At 36.5% G+C, this 21,167-nt stretch overlaps 1 protein-coding gene across 3 annotated transcripts in view; it reads left to right on the top strand.

Moving 5' to 3' along the window:
- The window catches only part of FGF12 (fibroblast growth factor 12), a 621,973-nt gene that overhangs the window by 20,587 nt on the left and 580,219 nt on the right, over positions 1-21,167 (top strand). The window lies entirely within an intron of this gene.

Genomic DNA, 21,167 nt, shown 5'->3' with positions numbered 1-21,167 from the left:
TGCTAAAAAATATTTGGATTTTTCCACCCCCACCCCACGAAGATGGTATTTCTGGGTGTATATGACCACATCCTACTGCATTTTGAATATATATCAGCAGAGAAATTGGGTCTATTTGAAACAGCGTGCGTTAGAACTGACCTCTAAGAAGAACAGTATCAGAGTGCCGCTGGGCTCCCCAATCATGATGCATTTACGAGTTCTGGATGTGTATATATTAATATTCTCCTCAGCAAATATGCATCGTGTACATATACTAACTTGTAAAGGAGCTGTCAAAATCAACTTTTGATGACATTTAATGCATATAAACAAAGTGACTGTTAAAATTGTACGACTGAGTATCCTTTGGATTTAACCCCATCCGTGCAGGTGTCAATGAGCTAGCTTCTCCTCCCCTTCCTCCTTAAAACGCCCACCCGGCTGCAAGAGCCTTGACTGATGTGATCAGATATCCAGTAGGAATAATGGATGTATTCAGTTATGGTGAAATCAGAAGGAATGATGTCAACTTTTATGAAACTATATTCATTATCCAGAACTCAGGAAGCTATATTTGAAACAGGGTTTTATTTTTAAACCAGGGATGTCAGTCATTGTGGTAATGTGCTGGGATCAGGGAGTGGTTGTGGGTTACCTATTTCTGGGCTGATTAATAAAACTGGAGTGTTGAATGATAGCAGATATATGCTCAATAAAGTACTTTTAATCTTTAGTCTATAGGTTTAAAGAATGTGAACCTAGGTAAGCAGTTACAGTATGAAAATAACTGAATCGACATGGATTCAGAAGAGCTGGTGATTTTCAATTTACACAAAGTATTTTTATGATACACTGATAAGCATGTCTATATATGATGATTATATACATATATGAGAGAATTCATGTGTATAAATATACCTGAGGTATGTATTTATTAATTCTATTGTAGAATCCATTTTCAAGTGGGAAACCATTCTTTCTTAATTCATAGAGGTCTGTAATGTTTCTAATTGATTAGATCTCTCAGGAATATAAGGTTAACAACGGGGAGAGTATCATTTACCACCAGTCGGTTTCATTTGTGCTTAGATAACACCCGCTATTTGGTCATTAAATTTGATTTTTTGTCTTATGGCTTCTTTTTGCCTCCAATTTATATACCAATTCCTAGATCATCTTAAAAAGAGAGCATACTTATCAATAATAATGTTTTATTTCCCTTCTTTGCCAGTAAAATATGCTGCATGTCACTCAAGGACCAGGCAGTTTATATCTCAGGTTGATTACAACAGAGTTTTGGCTGTTCCATCAGTCTTGGGAATTTGGAAAGGAGAACAAATCTCAGAAATATATCTGAAAAGAATCAGGCCAGAAGTTATATGCCAATCCAGATAACAGTATATAGGCATGATTCATAGCACTGACCGAAAAGCATTGAAAAATTTTGCCACAAGCCAAAATTGTGGTCATTTTGCAGAGGTCCCACAGTTGCCTCTGGCAAAGGGTACAATGGGAGTCCTCATGCATGTTCATTCCTGGATTCTTTTTACTAAGAAGCTGTTAGCCGGTTAGAAGTCACATTAAGAATGGCTAATTATTTACTCATTGGTCTCACTTTCTAAATCGATGCATATGGCTCAGCTAAAAATGATAGCTATCATGAAAATTTTTTATACAGAAAAGTTACTCGATTCTCATTGGTCTATCTTCCATACTTTAGGCTGCTTTGTACATTCTTCTTCCCCCAGCTGATTCAAATCTAATTCTAGGAAGCCTTTCTCAAATATATATGTATATCTATTTTCTGCTGGAAACTTTGTAAGATAAATTCAGAGTCATAGTGCATGATTCTGTTGAGGTTCAAGAGTTCTCCACCTCAGAAAAAAAATCTTATGGCTCATTTCATCTTGAATCCTATCCCCAGCTTTTGACAACCTTTACACTACCTTTTTTTTACAGCACTAGTCCAGGGTCTCCAGAGAGTTGAACTTCAGTTTATTTACAAATAGGTTAAGTTTTTCTTGCGTCCTTATTACTTTGCATCACTTCCTGTCATACAGGGTAAGAAGGAGAGAAAAATAAATCAATTGACCAAGTGATCAATTTATGGTCTAATTTCTGATATCTTTATGCACCTTGGTAAATAATGCTACCTTGAAGATTTAGGTTGGTACACAGTCCACGAGTGATTTTGATAGATCATATGCCTTGTGGGTCTCAAGGACTCAAAGTTCCCAAATGACTTAAAGTATTTAGTATATGAACCAGTTGTTCACAAACTTTGTGGCATATTAGAATCTCCTGGCTTGCTTTTTAAACACCTTGTCTGAGTCAAATCCATACCAATTAAATCAGAATGTCGGGGCGGGAACAGAGACATATTTATCTTTCAAGGATCCTCAGGTGATTTCAATGTTCTGAAGAGTTTGCAAGCCACTGATTTAGACTCTTCGATAATTCAAATTGGTTTGTAGAGCAGTTTTTTTAGAACCACAGAATCCTGATCCCCACCCAATGCCTATTGAACCAGAATCTGATTTTTAACCAAATCCCCAGGTTTTTTTTTTTTTTTTCACATTTAGGTTTGAGAGGCATTGATTTACAGTAAGGTAAGAGGTTCTTTCTCATGTGCACATGCTCTTCTTTCTCTCCTCTCTATCTCTCTCCCACTCCTGTCTATACAGCAACTTTCATTGTCTAGCTAGGTAGCTAAGTACTCAACTTCAGGGTGGCTGTGTAGTAGAAGCACTTGTAGGGTTTTTAAACTGTAAAGGTGTTTGGGCTGCATCTCTTGAGGTTCTAGAAGATTTAAGTGGTTCTAGGATGGGACCTAAGCATAAGCATATTTTAAAAGCTCCCTAAGTGATGCTAATGGATAGCTGGAGTTAACCTCTGGTTTATGTCTTTGCTACTCAAAGTGTGGTCCATTGACTAGCAGTATTAGCATCACCTGGGAATATGATAGAAATGAAGACTATCAGGGTTACTGAATCAGAACCTGCATTTACATAGATTATCCACTGATAATCCATAGCATATTAAGTTTAAAAAGCATTGATCTAGATTTTAGGGAACCGATCATATCTGAGAATGACATCATTCCATGTACCTAGTGGAGAAGATTTGACTCATCTAATTAATCAATAGAGATGCTCATGGATATGTGATCATATCAAGGCTTTTGAGTTGCTTTTGGAAAGGATGGAAAGGAAATGGAAAATAATTTGTCCACTTCAGGGTTAAATAAAAAAAAAATTGACTCACCATTAAATACCCTCTCTTCTTATCGTCAAGCCATTAAATACCCTCTCATCCTATCCTCAAGCCATTTACTTTCAACTACCAATTGCCTTTAACATTTATTCTCTAGGCTCACTTTGAGTTCCAGACAATGTCCTACTATTAACCCACTATAGTGTGACGATATTATATTGCTTGAATCAAGACACTTCTTAACAGAGTGTCCTCCTCCCATTCTTATATATCTCTGCTCAACTCCTTTGAGATTCGTTGGATGTGTTACTTGCTCCATGAAATCTTCTCTAACCTTCTATACTTTAGTTAACGTTTTATTGGCATCCTTCGTATGACCTAAGTACTTGCTTTTTCCTCACGTAGGTAGGACATTTCTTACAATCAGCATTGTAATTTTTGTGCTCTTTATTTAGAAAAATATTTATTGAATACAGCCCAGTGTTCCTAGTTCTTGGAATGTAAGAGAAAATTAAGACACAACCCCTGTTCTTAAAAATTTCACTCTTATTTATTAGTAGTTAATCTAATTGTGGACATAATCTGAACCTCAAAGATTCCCACAAACACTTGCCTGGTTACTTCAGGTAAAGCATTTTAGTTTATACAGTAGGAACTCAGATAATATGTATTTAATTCAATAGCCATAAAATGGGTTTATCATGCCATGTTCTTGCATACAGGAACTTGCAGACTGGGAGAGGTGAAAGATGTTTAGCTACCAGAAATAGTTTGATTTGAGGAGTTAGAAGGCAGAAATCTGACCTGTTTCTTCACAGCACCTGTACATGCATTGCCAGAGAAAATTCATCTTCCTGTTCAGGGTTTCACTCACAGCCCTTATTGTCCATCCAGGTCATGAACATATTTAAGGTATAAAACAATCATTTCTCTGAAACCATGATAATTGGCCCTACAGCGGAGGAAGAGAATGTCTATGCAGTCATCAGGTTAGCATAAGTAGAGAGTGATTTTTAAGAAAATCTGCTTTGTGGCTAAAGGCAAAACAATACTAACACGGAGTCCGTTGTGATGGAAAACTAAAATATAATGCAATTAAAACATGGTGTAATAGAATTGGCATTGAGGGTAAGTGATCCAAGTTCTAACTGCAGCTCTGATAGTGTAACCTTGGATAAATCACTCCCCCCCATGCTGGGTCTCAAGATTCTTAAACAGTAAAAGAGGGAATTAAAGTTCATTTTAGCTCAAAATATCTACTGAGATGTCACATTGTTTCAAGTATCTTGCTAACTATTGAGGGTAGAAGTATCAGTGGAGCATTGACCTGTCCTGGAGGCGCTCACAGTCTGGAACTACAGGAGAGGCTGTATGCTTACTCAGGAGCTGTCTATTTCAAACATTCTATATCTTTTCTCTATGAATTTTCAGAGTTCTAGTAGGTTACTAAGGAGGCTAGAATACAAGGTCTTACAGTGATTAATGACCTCCATAAAGTTACTTAACATTTCACAGCAATAATGTCTGCTTTTGTTTCCCTTTTGGTTTCTTACACAAAATTATTGTGTGGGAGAATATTTGAACTCAAACTGCATCTACTGTAAGAGCTGTTCCAGTGACTTAGCTATCTAACAGTAACCTATTGTCTGATAGGTGGTTGTTATGAGGCTCGTTAGCATTAGTGATGGATCTGGGGCAGGGGGTGGGGGAGCTGTTATCTCCTGTTATTTCCTTATACCTTTCCTTCTATGCCTTAAGCTTCTAAAATACTGACCAGTCATTAGCCTACCGAGTGACCAGTAGCCACCGTTTATTGGGTATGTTTATATTGGGTTTCCTGATTTGTCACATATTAACAACTGTAAACAGCATTCATGAGATGCTTTGCATTTTTTTTCAAAAGGCTTTTTTGTATATGTCATCTCTCTTAAAACCCTGCGACTAGGCATTTTAACTTCATTTTATAGATAAGGAAACAGAGGCAATTGTGTTTTGACTTTGTGACTTACAAAACTCATTTTACCTCTGTTTCTCTGAAAAATGAGAGTTATTATGCCATCCCAAGTCTCATACCATCAGATTATGATTATGAAACAAAAAGCATAACAATAAAGCATTTCAAGTTATTTAGTATCGGTCTTTCATGATTATTAACTGTATTTATCTTCTCCACTAGACAGTGAGATACTGGAGGTCAGAAATTGGTCTTTTGCCATCTGTGTTTATCAGCAAGAATACTGCATAGATACTGAAAAAATCAACTTCATTGACTTCCACAGTGCCTTAATTTAACAAAAGAGATTTATTTTGTGCTTATTGTACGTTTTAGAGAGTGACTTCTCTACTACCTAAATTTTTTTCCATGTTGCTGGGACGTAGTTCAGAGGGAGTTAAAAAAATCTTGTGGGTTTGGGGATGGAAATACATTGGATGAAGTATTATAAATTAGATGATTTTAAAACATTGTGTAAATTCTGGCCACTAACAGAGGTTCTTAGTCAGGGGTGTATATCAGAATGGGTACCCTGTGGTGCATGGGACTTAGATGTTTGATAAGCATCTCAGGTGATTAGGATATACACTCTCAATTATAATCAATAGATTAGATATGCTTCAAGGTACTTATTCTGAAACTAGAATCAGGTCCAGTGTGCCTTACCAGGAGCACTGGAGGAGTCCTACTGCCTGAGGCTTGTCTTTTATCATCACCATATTCAGTGTTAAGAGAGTACATGTGTAGGAGATCTTATTCCTAGGATAGGATAGAAAACAGACAGAAAATACATAGTGAGTGTCTGAAGCTAAAAAGTTGTTATTTCCCCCAACATCTTCATCCTCATCGCCTTATTAACATCCTTGCAAACAAATCATGGTGGGATGTTTTTCAGAATCCGTGTTTATAGTTCTAATTTCAGTGTGCTCTTTTCTCTCACATTTTTTTGAAATACTCTCTGTCCCCTTGTCTTTGGCACTGTGGGGTTCCCACCCAGGGATGTCATGGCATTTAGCTGCTGGGATGCAACTGATGGTCCCTTGGCAGAAGTCCCAAAAGGACATTTGTGTCCCTCCACCATCCTCTTCTCTTTCTGTAGTACATATGGTTGCCTGGTTCTTACCTGAAACACAGCCTGCCACCAATCATTCAGAGGGCATAGATAATTGAGAGTGGGGCGTTAAACTGTGTAAAAGAAATAAAAGGAAGCTGCTATTCTGTGGTTAGATTTTTGTTTCTCTCCTATTTGTGGACTGGCCTTTAGCCTGGGAAGTAGCCCAAAGGGACTAGACTGTAGGAAAAAAACCCAGAAGCTTCCCAAGGCCATTCAAGAAGAAAAGTAAACACATCAAAGATTCCCTTAACAATGAGGCAACAGTAACGCCAATCTGTCAAAGATGGTACCCATCTCTCCTAACCCCTTTCACCCCCATAATTACCACCAAAGTAGAACAATGAGGTTTTTCTCAAATCCTCAAATGCTGGTTTACATTCCAACAGATTGAACAAACCTCAACACAAGGGATATTGTGAAGTTTCTTTTCTGCTATTTGGAAACTGAAAATTTAGATATATTTCTGTCTTCTAAAAATGCTGGGGTGTTTTGACTGTAATGTCATTCACATACTAAATTATGTTTTGATGCTCTACAAATAAGATAATTGCACAAGACTTATTACATGATCATTCTAATTGTTAAAATCTGGAAAGTCTAAAATAAGATTATCTAAACAATTTTCTCCAAAAGCTCTTCCTTTATTTCAAATTTATTTTCAACATTTACAGCACTATATAAAATTGAATTCTGTCCACTTCTTTCCCTCTCTGTGATTTAAGGGAGAAATATTTGCTATGTGTCAAGAGAAAGGTTGTCATGTAAATCATGCTTTATTTGCAAGCCTACAAATAATTCAAAATAAGATGACACAGGTACTTTTTATCCATGGACTTTCCATTAACATCAGCATAAAAAAATAAAATGATGATGCAAATATAGCAAAACTGTTCATAAACTAAAGGAAGAGAGACCGAAGAAACAACATGAATTAATTTTAACAGTAGCAGGCTTTAAAAAAAAGATAATTAGTTGATTGATACTGAAGTATTTCTTCATTATTTACCATATGTTAGATGCTCTAAGGTTAAACTTTCGAAACTAGGGCATGTACACCGGGTGGGGTGCACAGTTATGAGACTTTTTGCTATTCTGATACACCGAGGCATAAAAAAAAACACTGTGCACATTTGGATGAAATGAAAACTCATATTAGACTAGATGCTAGAAAACCTGTATTTAAGTTCTATTATCTCTATTCCATGGAGGAAACTTAAGGGAAAAATATCTTTCTTCTCTTTGGAGCTCAGTGTCCTAAACCATTTTTCAAAAACTCTATTTGCCTATTGATTTCTTCTTTCTTATTACAATGAAACTGCCTTTTTTCCAGCTTGTCTATTCTTTCTTTACTGGATCCTCTTTAAGTTTGACTTCTATAGAAAATTAAAAAGTGTGGTCATAAGTACCACATCCATTTTCAAAGACCCTGTGTAGGTTTCAGCCAGCCATTTATGCTATGAACCGTGTGAAGGAAATTGTTGGCTTCATGTCTGTGTTGAGCAATTGACTTCCATTCTGAGTGAGAAAGCATTTAGTTATGAGGGACATTGCCATGTGGCTGGAGTTTGTAGATGGCACTATGGTGACTACATATAGATCCGTGCATTTGTATGAATTGATGGGTGGCTGTTGTGGCTTTCTGGAAAAGATTTTGGCTTGGGAGCCTGGACATCTGGATTTGAATCCAGATTCCCACCTTAAATCATTATGTGAATTTGAGCTGGTCACTTTCTTTCTCTGGCCTTATTTTTTTTCATCTGTGAAATAAGGATGGGTTAGAGGCAAGATTTCTTTCATTTCTGGGACTCTAAGAACTGCATTTATGGAATGTGTATGTAAGGACTATAATGTATGTGTTCCCTTAAATGAGTTATGGTTGGCTGCTTTGTTCCTTTTATCTCTTTGGTTAACTTGGTAAAATTTTTGTTCAGCAGATTGTGCATTACGATTTTTTTTTAAAAAAACATCTTTTTTCACTTTCACATGTCCTTCTTTACAATTAAGATTAGTTTATTTATACATCAGTCATATGTGAAGTTGATTTGATGAATATGGTTTCCCCTTCCCTCCCACCTCTAACCAGTATGTCCCCCCTAAAAAAGGAAAGACAAAGAATAATGTCAAGCAGTCTAAAGTGTTGGGTATTTTACTGAAATTACAGAAAGATTTGCATTTTTGGGGGGTTTTAGTTCACAATCATCAGTAACATATCCAAAAATAATTGCTCTCAGTCCTTCATTGTCTTCAAACAATTTAAAAACCAATATCTACCTCTTCCCATGTTTGATTGGTTATTTGCCATTTTACACTTTTTTTTTTTGGCATGGGCAAGCTCCGGGAATCGAACCTGGGTCTCCAGCATGGCAGACAAGAATTCTGCCACTGAGCCACCATTGCCCGCCCAACTAGTGATCATTTTAGATAGAAGAAGAATGTATTGCTTTCAGATGGGAGTTATCCAAAGTCTTAGAGTTTTCTGATTAATAAGTTGATTTTTTTTTTATTTTGCAAAGAATAATAGTAGTCACAGGTTGGAATATTTTACATGTTTATACACATGCGTCATACTCAGAAATACCTGTGATGTACTGGTGTTCATACAAAAGAATCTATGTAGGAATATGCACTGATTGAAATAATGTAACACTTGTTTGTCCATGGACAAAGAGTAGGTAATGAATGGATTATGGTTATCTTTTTTTTTCTTTTTCAAATCTTTCATTGATATTTAATGACAGCTTTTTCAATAAAGTATAGCCATAAAGCATAAGTACTCTAGACATTGGTTTCAATGTCAAAGAGTTAAACAGATCTACCTAAACTAACTCAAGTGAATCTCTTCATGCTTCATGGTTTCGTACTTTATTTATGTAAGACATTGAAAGATAATTTGAAAAAATAACTGAGTCTTTTGAAATAACGCTTATGTAGCTTTTAATAGATACTAGGCATTGTGCTTTACATATAACTCATTTAATTCTCATATTAACTCTGTGAGGGAGGCGCTATTGTTATCCCTATTTTAGGGAATGGAAAACCAAGGCATAGAGATGGTCCATAACTTGCCCAGGTCATAGAATTGGTAAGTGGCAGTCTGGCTTTAGAGTCTGTGAGCTTAACCACTATTCTAAGTATATTTTGCTCTAGTCTGAAAAGCCAGTCAACTTTCCTTTGTTACTAAAAAGCTAGTCCAGCTGTGCATATCCAAGTTTGCAGACATACAAACTTGCAGGAAGCCTGATCTTGTATGCTCAGTCTCACTCAAGTTCTGAGCCAATGAGACCCGGATTTGGTGAACCATTAGGTTCCTGCTGCCTGTCAAGTCAGTTCAAGGAAGAACCTGCTGTTCTTGAATGACTTAAGTTGGCTTTCAATCCCAGGGGCTTAACTAAGCATCTGGCTGCAGCTTCGTTTCTAACCTTCACCTTGAATAGCTGAAGTGCTTGGCTAGGAAGCCCAGTGGTGTGGTAGAAAGATCACAAGACTTGAAATCAGAAACACAGCTAGTAACTTGTTTGACTCTATGACTTGGGCAAGACATAGATCTGTCTTTGTTTCCTTATTTGTGTAATGGCTATCATTCAAGATTCATGGGACAAATAAGGAAAATATATAAATGCCAACCATAAAAGAATTACTCAGTTAGTACTAGCTGCCACTGCTATTGTTGCTACTACTGTTATTATCTCCTCCAAGGCCTACTACTCCCTCTACTCCTCTGTGGATCTGGATTCTTGCCTTAAACTCCTGTTACGTTAGCTCCTCTTCAGAAGGATACTTTTGGTATCCTTCATACCACCACATATGAACATTTCTGATGCATGTTCAGATTCCCAACTGATCCTGGGAGCTACTGCCTTTCTTGATGTGAGTCTCATATCCTTTTCTGAATACCATATCCCTTCCTTCCCCACTATTGTCCCTTCTCCTTATTTTGATAGCCACTGTGATTGGTCTAGATTGGCTACATTCTTTCATGCTTTTCTTCAGACTGCTGACCTTTGCTGCTCTCGTTGGTTTTCCCTTTCAACTTTCTTAGTTTCAGTTCAGTCGTTTTTCTTTGGCTGGAAATACCAGAATGTCATGCAGATGAGGTATACAGTTAAAAACCATAGTTTCTAAGACAAACTAGTTCAAGTTGTGTTATAACAATTAAAGAGCAGTGTCATCGGTTGGATAATCCACTGGTTTTTGTTATCAAAATTTTAAGAATTTGTTCCCATTGCCTGGCCTAACATGAAGCCCAGCTTCCTTGGAAGACAGAACTTGATTATTGTGATAGTAGTGTTGGCATTGTTGGTTTGTCCAGGAAACATTCTATTGTTCATGTCAGAATAGTGAGGATGACTTTCTGCCCAGTTGTCCCTGGCCATGGGTTTTAGACTTGAGCATGCAACATAGTACTGGGGGATAGTTAAAACACAGATCGCTAGACTCCACTCCCATAGTTTCTAATTTAGTAGGTATAGAGTAGGCCCACGAATTTGCATTTTTAACAAGTTCCCTTTTGATGTTTATGCTGCAAATCTCATGATAACACTTAGAGAATCACTAGTGCAGACAACTGAGTCTAAGCTTCTTTTGTGGTTGGATATACGAATGTTTTGGTTTGTTAAATCTGTTGGAATGTGATATGCCAGAAATGGATTGGCTTTTACAAAGGGGATTTATTAGGTTACAAATTTACAGGTCTAAGGCCATGAACAAGATGATACCTGGACTCTGAAGAAAGGCTGCCATATCTGGAACACCTTTATCAGCTGGGAAGGCACGCAGCTGGTGTCTGCTGGTCCTTGTTCCTGGTTTGCTGCCTTCAGCTTCTGATTCCAGTGGATTTCTCTCTGTGTCCTGCAGATCCTCTTTTGGCTTCTCCAGGGAAAACTCTGAATTTCATTTCTTAGCTTAGCATCTTCTGGGGTGTTTTGTGTCTCCAAGTGTCTGTGCTTTCTCCTAGAAGTTTTCCTCTTAAAGGACTCTAGTAAGCAGACTAAGACCCATCTTGGATGGGTGGGGTCACATTTCCATGGAATCAACCTAATCAAAAGGACCCACCCTACAATGGGTCTGCTCCCATATGGCTGAATTAAAAGAACATAAGCTTTTTTGGGTACATGACAGATACAAACCAGCACAGATGAATATTTTGCTGATTATTCAGAAATGACATGAGGAATCGTGCAATAGCATTCTTGTGAGGGTTGAATACCATAGCATAAAAGACTAAACAAGATCACATCAAGATAATCTGCCCAATATTATCACACCACACTGGTTAGTAATTAATATAAGGATCTATTTTGGGACACTTATCTGTGCCATGCACATTGTCTGACATTGGGAATAAAAATGAAAAAAAAAATGACACAGTTTCTGACCTCAACAACCTTACGGACTAGCTTTGAAGACAGAAACAAACGGACACCTCAAAAGAGTGAACAGCAGGCAATGCACATGAAAAATTAGATTAAATTTATTTTCACCATCATATCTTCTGTGTCAGTTGCTCTGGCAATGTGTTGTAGGCCAGGCCTTGATGAATAAGACAAAGTTGGTACTCTCTACTATTACACCATATAAAAAAATGCAATCTGTGGGAGCACAGAGAAGAACAGTAAATCTGGAAAAGAGTTGATATTTGAGCTGGGTCTTGTAGAAGGTATGGGAATCTAACAGTGTATAATCATTCCAGGCTGATGGAGTAGTATAAACAAGGGTACAGAGGCATAAATATGTATATAGTAGCTAGGAAAAGATTCATTGGTTAATTTATTCATCTAACAAACATTTGTGATGTCAAACACCACAACACTGAACACACTATTGTGCAAGGTTAATGTAGTGCCAACAAGGCCCAGTTTCCATCCTCATGAAAGTAGGTAGGGCTGGTAACAAGATATAGGAGATTATTAATTGTGGAGGTCTGTTAAAAATTATATAATTTCTGGGATGATCATTTACACTTGAAAAATATGGTTAATGCAATCATCGTTAAAATATTAGATTTTCGGAGCTTTTAGAAAGCAATTTTACATGCAGAAAGCTTCAGTAATCCCCTAGCTTTTTAAGAACACATCTACTGTGCAAAACAAGGCATACATAAAAGCACAGTTGCCACATCCAGAGGAAATATTGTGATCCAGTATTTCTCTCTATGGCTTTTGCCAACTTCTGCAACTGACACACATACCTTGCTTACTGGAACAGTGAGTTTCATTTCTCTTCACTTTTGGCTCTCAATCCCCTGAAATTCTACCTCATAGAAATGTATAGATTGGTATTTTGAAGGGAAGGAAATAAAATTCTTTACAAATTCCAGGCTGAAAAATTGCTCCCTGCAGATCTATAAATTATTTTCAGGCCTCAGAAATATAATGATAGGAAAAACTATAAGATGTATTAAATACATGCGTTTTGCAACTGAGTCTTTTGAAGTTCCTCAAGCTCTTCTATCTTTAAAATATGAAGATTCCTGTGAGGAGCATCTTTGTCTTTTCCTCACTCTCACTCTTCTACATACGCTGATATTCAAACTACCTTTCCTTTAGGGAAAATAGAACAGCTAAAAGAGGAGTTCCTGAAATCAATCCTGATCTTGGCTTTTGTTTGCCCACTTCCCAGCTGAAGACATTGGGCAAAGTTCTTAATCTCTCGAGTCCTGGATTTTCTCATCTATGTAATGGAAATTATCATTCTTATTCACAGAATTGGCTTTTTTGAGAATTAAATGAGATAATAGATGTAAAATGTTTACCACACTGCCAGGCATGAATGAATAGCTCAATGAAAGGTAGCTATTATTATTTCAATTATCTCAAAACTGCTTCATTATAACCTCTGGTCCGTGACTCTAATGGATTCAAGTTTGTTGAATTGTTGAAATGAATTTAAATCATAACACTTCCAATCTGAGACTTTAGTTGTAACTAAGCATAGCTTCAACATAGAGCTGTACAGTACGGAAACTCCACAAATATATTGCTTTTGGATCAAAGCCTTAAAGCTATTCTGGGAAATACGTCGATGGTAGAAATCTAGAATATCGTCATGTATAGCTAAGGCCTCAGCCTGACTGGTGAAAGATTTATGAACAAGATTTTGAAAATGAAGGTCAGCGGAAGATTTTCATTTAATAACTGTAAGGAGTGGTTAGACCTTGTCTCATTTCTGAGCAACATTTTTTGATCTCAGCGGACCACTGAATCACGTCTTAGCAAAGATGTGAATGTGTCAGTGGATGCACTGCAGGCTCCTGTGACATTATCCCTTCAGAAATATTTCTAGTGCATGAGAGGTAAAAAGATGACCCTTCATAAAGGCTGTGATGTTTTCTTCTTTTTTCTTTTTTTTTTTTTTTTTTTACCTGTTTTTGTACTGTTATAGAAGATATGTTATCAAAGATATCAGTTCTTTGACCTTCCCTCTATTTTACTTATCTTTGCAGAGATAACCACTTTCAACTCCTTTTGATATTTACCTCCATTTTCTAAATAGTATTCTCCTCTTATGACCTCTCAATTTCTCAGCTTTATGTATTGATGTCCTACCATGGAAATGAAGTTTTTGTCTCTCTCTCACCATCCCAATCTTACCTCAGTATGCATCCTTTCCATCATGCAATTTATTCAGTACTGTTATATTTGGTTTAGATCAGTATTCAGTGGTTACATTATTATGGCTATATAAACACTTTTCATGAATATGCCAATTTAAGAAATTATTTTTCTTTTCCTTCTAAGATTTTGTTTTTCCTTAGTTGAATAAGTGCCTTTCCCCCCTCAACTTTCTACATACTTTTCACCATGAAACTCCAACTCTTTTCCAGTTTTCTAAATCTCATCTCAAGACACTCAGGAGCATAGACGTTTCATCAAGTCCATCCTCTCAAAGTAATATATTTCGGAAACTTCTGAGTGCCCTGTGCTTTGGTTTGATCCTGGGATCTCCTTTCCATCACCCTGGAAAACCTCTGCAGGTCTCTAGTTGAATCTCATTTCACCTTACCCTCTTTCTTATTTTTTCTTAGTTTGCTCTTTTATTTTATAGAATACATTTTCTATTAACTTCCCAACAAAGGATATTTGGTAGTTAAATTTTTCTGAGGCTTTGCATCTCTGAAAATAACTTTACTCTTTCCTCATATTTGAACGATGATTTGGCTAGTTGTAGAATCCTGGGATTACAATGATTTCCCTTTAGAATTAAAAATGCAAAACTACAATGTCTTCTTTCTTCCAGTCTTGTTGATCAGGTCCAATGCCACTCTGATTCCTGTTTTTTGAATAAGCCTAATTTTTTTTCGCTGAAAATTTTTAAGTTCTATTCTTTTTTTTCCCCCTAGCTTCCTGAAAATTTGTGATAATTTGCTTTGTTGTGCTTTCATTTTCACACATTATGCTGGATACTTAGGAGGGTCCTTTAATGTGGAAACTCATATTCTTTAATTCTGGAAAATTTTCTTGTATTATTTTCTTGATGATTTCCTATTCTCTGTTGTGCTTTTGTTTTGTTTGCTTGTTTTTGTATTTTTTTGTTCTACATTTTAGGAAACCTTGTTAGTTGGATATTGATATTGTGGATCAGTTATTTATTTTTTTTAATCTCTATTTCTTATTTGCTAATCTTTTTCCTTTTCCTCAATTTTCTGAGATATTGGTTCATCTATATCTTCCAATCTTTCTGTTAGGTTTGGATGTCCATATCTGCTATCACATTTTTCATTTCCAAGGGCTACATTTGGATTGGAATGCCCTATTTTATATCATCCTCTCATGTTTCAGTGTAGTAATATGTTCTTATACATTGCTGAAAATATTGATATATTTTTAGAGATTTCATAGCTTCTCTTTACAGTAAGCTCTTTTTTGTTTTGTCAATAAATACAGTAAGCTTTTTTAATTGTTTGTTTTGATTTCTGTATTTCATGCAAGAGACTTCCTACAGATATTTTATATCTGATTGCCCGTTCATCTTTAAAAGTGATTTGTCAGTTGTGGGGGGCTAAAAAGCTGTTCTGTTCTGTCCCCATGGTTGAGGCTTGTTGACAATGATCTTTGTTGTAGGGTGATCTTGCTGGACTTTCCATTTTAGAACTCCTGATATCTTTAGGTCTGATCTCTTAGGTTTACCAGGTTCCTTGAAGAAATTTCTATCATTCTCCTGACTGGATAGTAAAGACCTGACTGCCAGAAATCGGAGGGTCTCAGTAATCTGTGAACACGTGTTATTTAATCTCCAAGTTTTTAGTGTGGAACTCACACCCATCCACTATACAGATAGCTTTTGTTATATCCTCCACAAAGATAAAGCCTCCATTTTCTACTGCAATTGGGGAGGGCAGTTAACTAGAACTTAAAGTTTAGGAGAGGGTTTGATATTATAGCACCTTCTTAAAAACAATCTTTCTGGCAATCTTGCTGATTTTTTCCACTTTCTCTTTACCTCCACTTCCAGACAAACCCGGCACTACCACTCTCTAAACTTTGGGAGATGCTGCAGTGTAAGTTGGTTGCTTTTTGACTTTCCCCACTGCTGACCTGGGATTCAGCCATTCAGATCTGCTAAACCTTTTATGTCGCCTGCTGATTTCTAATTTCCAAAATTTTGTTGCTATCTTCTTTTCTCTATTTCTCCCCATCTTTATGTGTGCAAACACATGCATACACACACACACCTTTATAGAACTTTTCATAGTGGTTCAGGTAGGAATCAAAAGAGAAGCCCGTGTTCAATCTTTCATTTTTCCTTGGAAGTCTCTTTACCTTCAAAAAATACTAAATAATATTACGGAAGGAAAATCTCAGCTCAGAGGTGCTGAATACAGCATTTTGTTGAGTTCTCACAATACCTTGGCTGGCTTTCTCTGTTCAACCAACATTCTTTAGGCTCTCAGAAATTAGAGTTGTTAACATAGTCTTCCTATGAGGAAACATTTAAAAATAGCTTAAAAGTTACTAGTTTAAAAGAATCACCAAGATCATCTGTAAGACATTTTGAAATGTTGCCTTTGACACACGCACTCATTCACACATTCTTCCTTTAGTTGTTCCTTATGCTTGGGCATGTACATTGCTGGACCTTGGTGAAACAGAAGCATGAACAAGAGAGTTCCTGACTTCATGAATCTTCCACTTTAGTGTGGGATTCAGACACTAATAACAATGTCTGCAATCACTAATAACAATGAGGCAATTTGGCAAATGCCATAATAGAGATATTAACACATTCTAGAGGCTATATGAGGTGGCATGATCAACTTTGCCCTCAAAATTCATTATTGGAATTGGGTTTCAGCTCCCGCTATTTAAGCAATAATTTCCCAGAAAATCTTCTTGCCAATTTGTAACTGGCAAGTTATTGTTTCCAGTACTGTAATAGACTGTTTTGGGTTAAGAAGGGACTATGGAAATCATCTTAGCACCTTCATTTTACCTGGAAAAACTGAGCTCTGAGGAAAAGTGGTTCAAACCTGGTGAAGTTAAGACTAAAACTCAGGCTTCTTAATTCCCATATTAATATGCTTTCCACTAAATCTTAGGTTATTGTTCACAAAAAAAGAACAGAAAAAAGTTGACTGTGATGATAAAAAAGTATTTAAGCCCTCTAGCCTCCTATATTTTGGGGCAGCTAGACGTAAAAATCTGAGAGGATCGTGTGGTAGCCCATGACAAACTCTGGCATCTGTCCTGCAACCACTTGTTGAAGAGTGCTTTGAAAACTATTGCTTTTTTATTTCTTTGCTTTGTATATATGTTATACTATACAACAAAAAAGTTAAAAATTAAAAAAAGCCCAGTTATCTATTAATGTAATCACAATTTTTAATCACTGGCTCTGAGCATTGAAAATCCTATGGATTTCTTTTAAAAGAATTCTTTAAATAAAGGAGTTGTGCTTTGGACATAGGGACAGGATTCCAAAATCTTTTATGTAATGTCATAAAGAGAGAATAACTTGGAGTTTTCATTACTTCCTTTGACAGCAGGCTACAATTTTTTTTTATATGGGCAAGTACCTGGAATCGAACCCCGATCTCCGGCATGGCAGGAGAGAACTCTGCCACTGCGCCACCGTGGCCCGCCCCAGGCTTACAATTCTTAAACTAGAACAACAGGGCTCTTTTTATTTGTACTAGCTAATATCGATTGAATTTAAATTCACCCAAAACTTTAAGGGAGCCTTGGTTATGACATTTTGAAATATATTTTTGAGAGCTTTCCATGTTTATGTTGTCTTGAAAGCACACAACAGATGTATAAACATGGAATTTAAATATTTTGGAGAGGCGGAGAATGTTGTCTTTAGCGAACACTTAAGAATGTAATGTATTCGGTTAAATTTGTGGTTTCATGACTTAATTAACTATTAGCAAATGGTATATTATGGGGAAGTTAAGAATTGTAAAAAACATATTGTTCATTTGTTAGTTGTTTAACAGTAATATAATACTAGCTGTAATTACATTAATCATTGAAAATAAAACAAAACAACTTGAAAGAGATATTGTAATATCTACTCCAAGTACATTAACTTTCTATATTCACAAATAGTTAGATTGTAATTCTCTCTGTACAGTTTTTCTTGATCTTTCTCTGCTGAGAAGTGTCTTTCCCTTCTCTGGTCCTATTGAAGAGGACCTTGTGGTTCCTTGGGTACTTGTTATACTCTCTCTTCTAGGCTGTGAGATTCATGAAGGCAGGGACTATGGTGTTTTCCTTTGTAACCCCAGGGACTTGCTACTTATTAAATCCACAATAGGAAGTTAATTGAATGAAAAAAAGTATAAAGCCCTGGATACATAATACTGATATTTGGTAGATTTTTCATTGCATCTCGGGCATCAAGTTGCTAGAGACTCATGCATGCCTCTACTTCCACATTCTTCTCCCCTTGAAACAGTGCCCATCTTATCCTGAGCTCAGATACTGCCTTCTAAATCACAGATCAGATTCACTGTGGCTTAACTTTCTGTTGCCCATGGAAGAGAATCATCAATCCTCATCCCTGGGAAACCTAATTAGGCATAAAAACTGTCTTCTCTACTTTGTTAGAAGCAATTTCCCTGCTGTTCTAAAAATGAGAAGCAAAATAGTCTCTTCTCTATTGTTCTCATCTGTATTCAATGGGGAGTGGCATACTTTCATGTTGTGCCATGCTCTTCACTACTTACCTGTGTGTATCTGGTCAACACACTTCTGGCTCTTCTCTCTCCTATGTGCTAATCCCTGTCAGCTCCCACGGGCTGACACCCCCTCACATTCTCAGTGCACTTTTGTTTTTGGTGACAACCCTAACCAAAGTGACCTGGGGGTTCAGATCACGCTTCTCAGCAACTTTTGTGAGTGCCGCCAGAGAGACTTCTGTATTGGTCCAAAGGGCTGGCATTTCTAGAGCCGAGAATTTCATGTCATTTGCTTGTCAGGATACCCCAGGTTTTCTCTTTTCTGGGAGCTGGGAGTGAGAGTATTTCATTTCCCATCAGTTTGAAGGTAGGAGCTGAAACGTGAGAAATGAAAGCTTTTTCTTTTTCTTGATGTCTAAGTCACTTTACTAGCCTTGCATTTTGGTAGCTGTCCTGGCCCTTTTCTCAACTACTCATCTTCTCTTAGTTTTGCATGGGTAACTCATCTGGTTAGTATGAATGTTCATCCACAATCAGCCTCTACATTTGTAAACTTTTCATAAGGTTACTGGGGCCAGCCCCTCAGAATCTAGGCTCAATAGGAAGCAAATGAGAATTATAATGGAGTAATTCTCTCTCTTACTGACTGTATCTCTGGATCAGAGACTGCTGAGGATTTATGTACAGAGAACTAATTGGTAGTAAGAAAGCCTAGTTCGAGATCAACTCTGTGACCTTGGACATATCACATGGCTGTTCGAGGCCTTAGTTTATTCTAAATAAGGGTACCCTTTCCTGTTTCTGGGGTTTTGAGATGGAGTCAAGGAGAGAAAGTATAGGAGAAGTGCTTTGCAAACTCCATAGTTCTATATAAAAACAAGTTGTTATTAATAGATGTCTGATTATTCCTAATTGCTTCTGCTTAGCCAGTTAGATCTAATGAATATATCTGAGAGGACAGGAAGGAAGGAAACAGTACTGAGCTGGGCGCCAGGTACCTGGTCCATCTTGGTGCTAGCGGAGCAGGGCATGCAGTCACTTGCTCCACATGACCTTGACAAAGTCGCTTCACCTGGCACACTTCTGTTGCGTCATCGGTAATATGAGGTGGGTTAAAGAAAGGATGATCTATAGAGACTCTCTTCCAGGTTAAAAACTTTATGGTTTTCTAAGTCTAGGTGATAAATTATTATATTTTTAAGGCTATCATTGTGTCTAGGTTATAAAATCCGAAGTCCTATCAATTGTGAACCCAAATAATATATTTTGAATACATGATTTTTAGGAATTATTTTAAAGAAAATCTCAAAGCTGAGTCTTGTAAGAATTTAAAAGGCACTAAAACCAAAGGAATTTTTTATCCACTAGGTTTTCCTTTTGAATATATATATTAAAAGAGAAGACTATTAATGGATGAAATTCGGTATGAAAAATCAATTTTGTTTACAATACCTAAAACACCTTTTGTAGTGATACATACTTTGGGAACTTTAAATGTATTTCTTTCTGCTCATTTAACTGAATAAATTGAGCATTTAGTAAGAATCAGGCACTATGCTAAGAATGGTAGATGCACAAATGAGAAAGATGATTCCTGTTATAAAGAATGTTTGTTTTAGTGTAGAAAACAGCATGTGTTAAAATTTATAAAAGAGGTGAAATAAAATTCTGAAAGAACAGGGTGAGGAGAGGATAATTTTCCTGTGGGGTTGGAAGAATGGCAAAAAAACAAAAAGTAGCATCTTTAAAATGCTTTACAGACAATAAGTATTTTCCCATATAAAATCCTGTTTAAGTACTACATAGACTCTTAACTGGCGTAGAGCAAGATATCATCTCGTGGAAATCGTTCTGAAATCTGAAATTCTTGAAGCCCGAGCAACATAGAGAAAATACCGCTAAGACAAATTGTTATTTTGAAAAATTAAGGTGAGCTACTACAATGAATTATTTTAAATTTCTGAAAGATTTACCCAAAGTGACTTGGACCATTTTTTATATTTGAACATGAATATCATCCTATTTAACTATCTCCCTTTAAAAATGAGTAAGTCCTAAAAACTTCTCAACTTATATAATGCAGGTATTTATTTTCATGCACATTTACATGGTGAATTTATCTAATACTTATGGTACACTTGTTTATCACAGAGCTAGAAGAAAACTTATTTCAATTGCCTAACTTCACAGAGAAAGCATACAGCATACCCTTTGTACAACGAAAGAATGAATAGGTAAGTTCTTTTCTCAAAAAGAAGTCACGTGTCTTGTGCAAGCACAAAATCGATACTATAATTATATAATAGTGGTTTCCTGAACCAGTTTCTTTGGCACCACACTGCAGCTCAAAGCCTGTTTAAAGATCTCAGCATGTAGATCTTCATTTGATATGGGAGATGCATAATGTCATCTCAGTCTCCTTTTTTTTCCCAATGTAGTATTTTCCCATGGATGCATCTCAAAAAAATGTAGTGACCAAAGTTACCACTACTGTGCAATACTAACATTTCGAGAAAGTGTGACTATTTTTGTGGCATCAAATGCTTCTAATAATTTATCTATTCAAATATATTACTTGACTTCCACTCATTAAAAGAGGAAAAGTGATGGTGAGAAGTCATTAACTCATCTCTGCCTTATTTTTAGAGAGGATTCTTTTTAAATGGGAGTCAAGTGTATCTTTTCTATATTATACTATAGGGCTTTATCTGGGTTTGTTTTACTGCAAAGTAAAGTTCTAATTGTAT

The sequence above is a fragment of the Tamandua tetradactyla genome, chromosome 10, assembly GCF_023851605.1.
Source record: "Tamandua tetradactyla isolate mTamTet1 chromosome 10, mTamTet1.pri, whole genome shotgun sequence".
NCBI classification, from domain to species: domain Eukaryota; kingdom Metazoa; phylum Chordata; class Mammalia; order Pilosa; family Myrmecophagidae; genus Tamandua; species Tamandua tetradactyla.
Note: the sequence above shows the minus strand (reverse complement) of the source record. Positions and strands in the feature narration are given on the sequence as shown.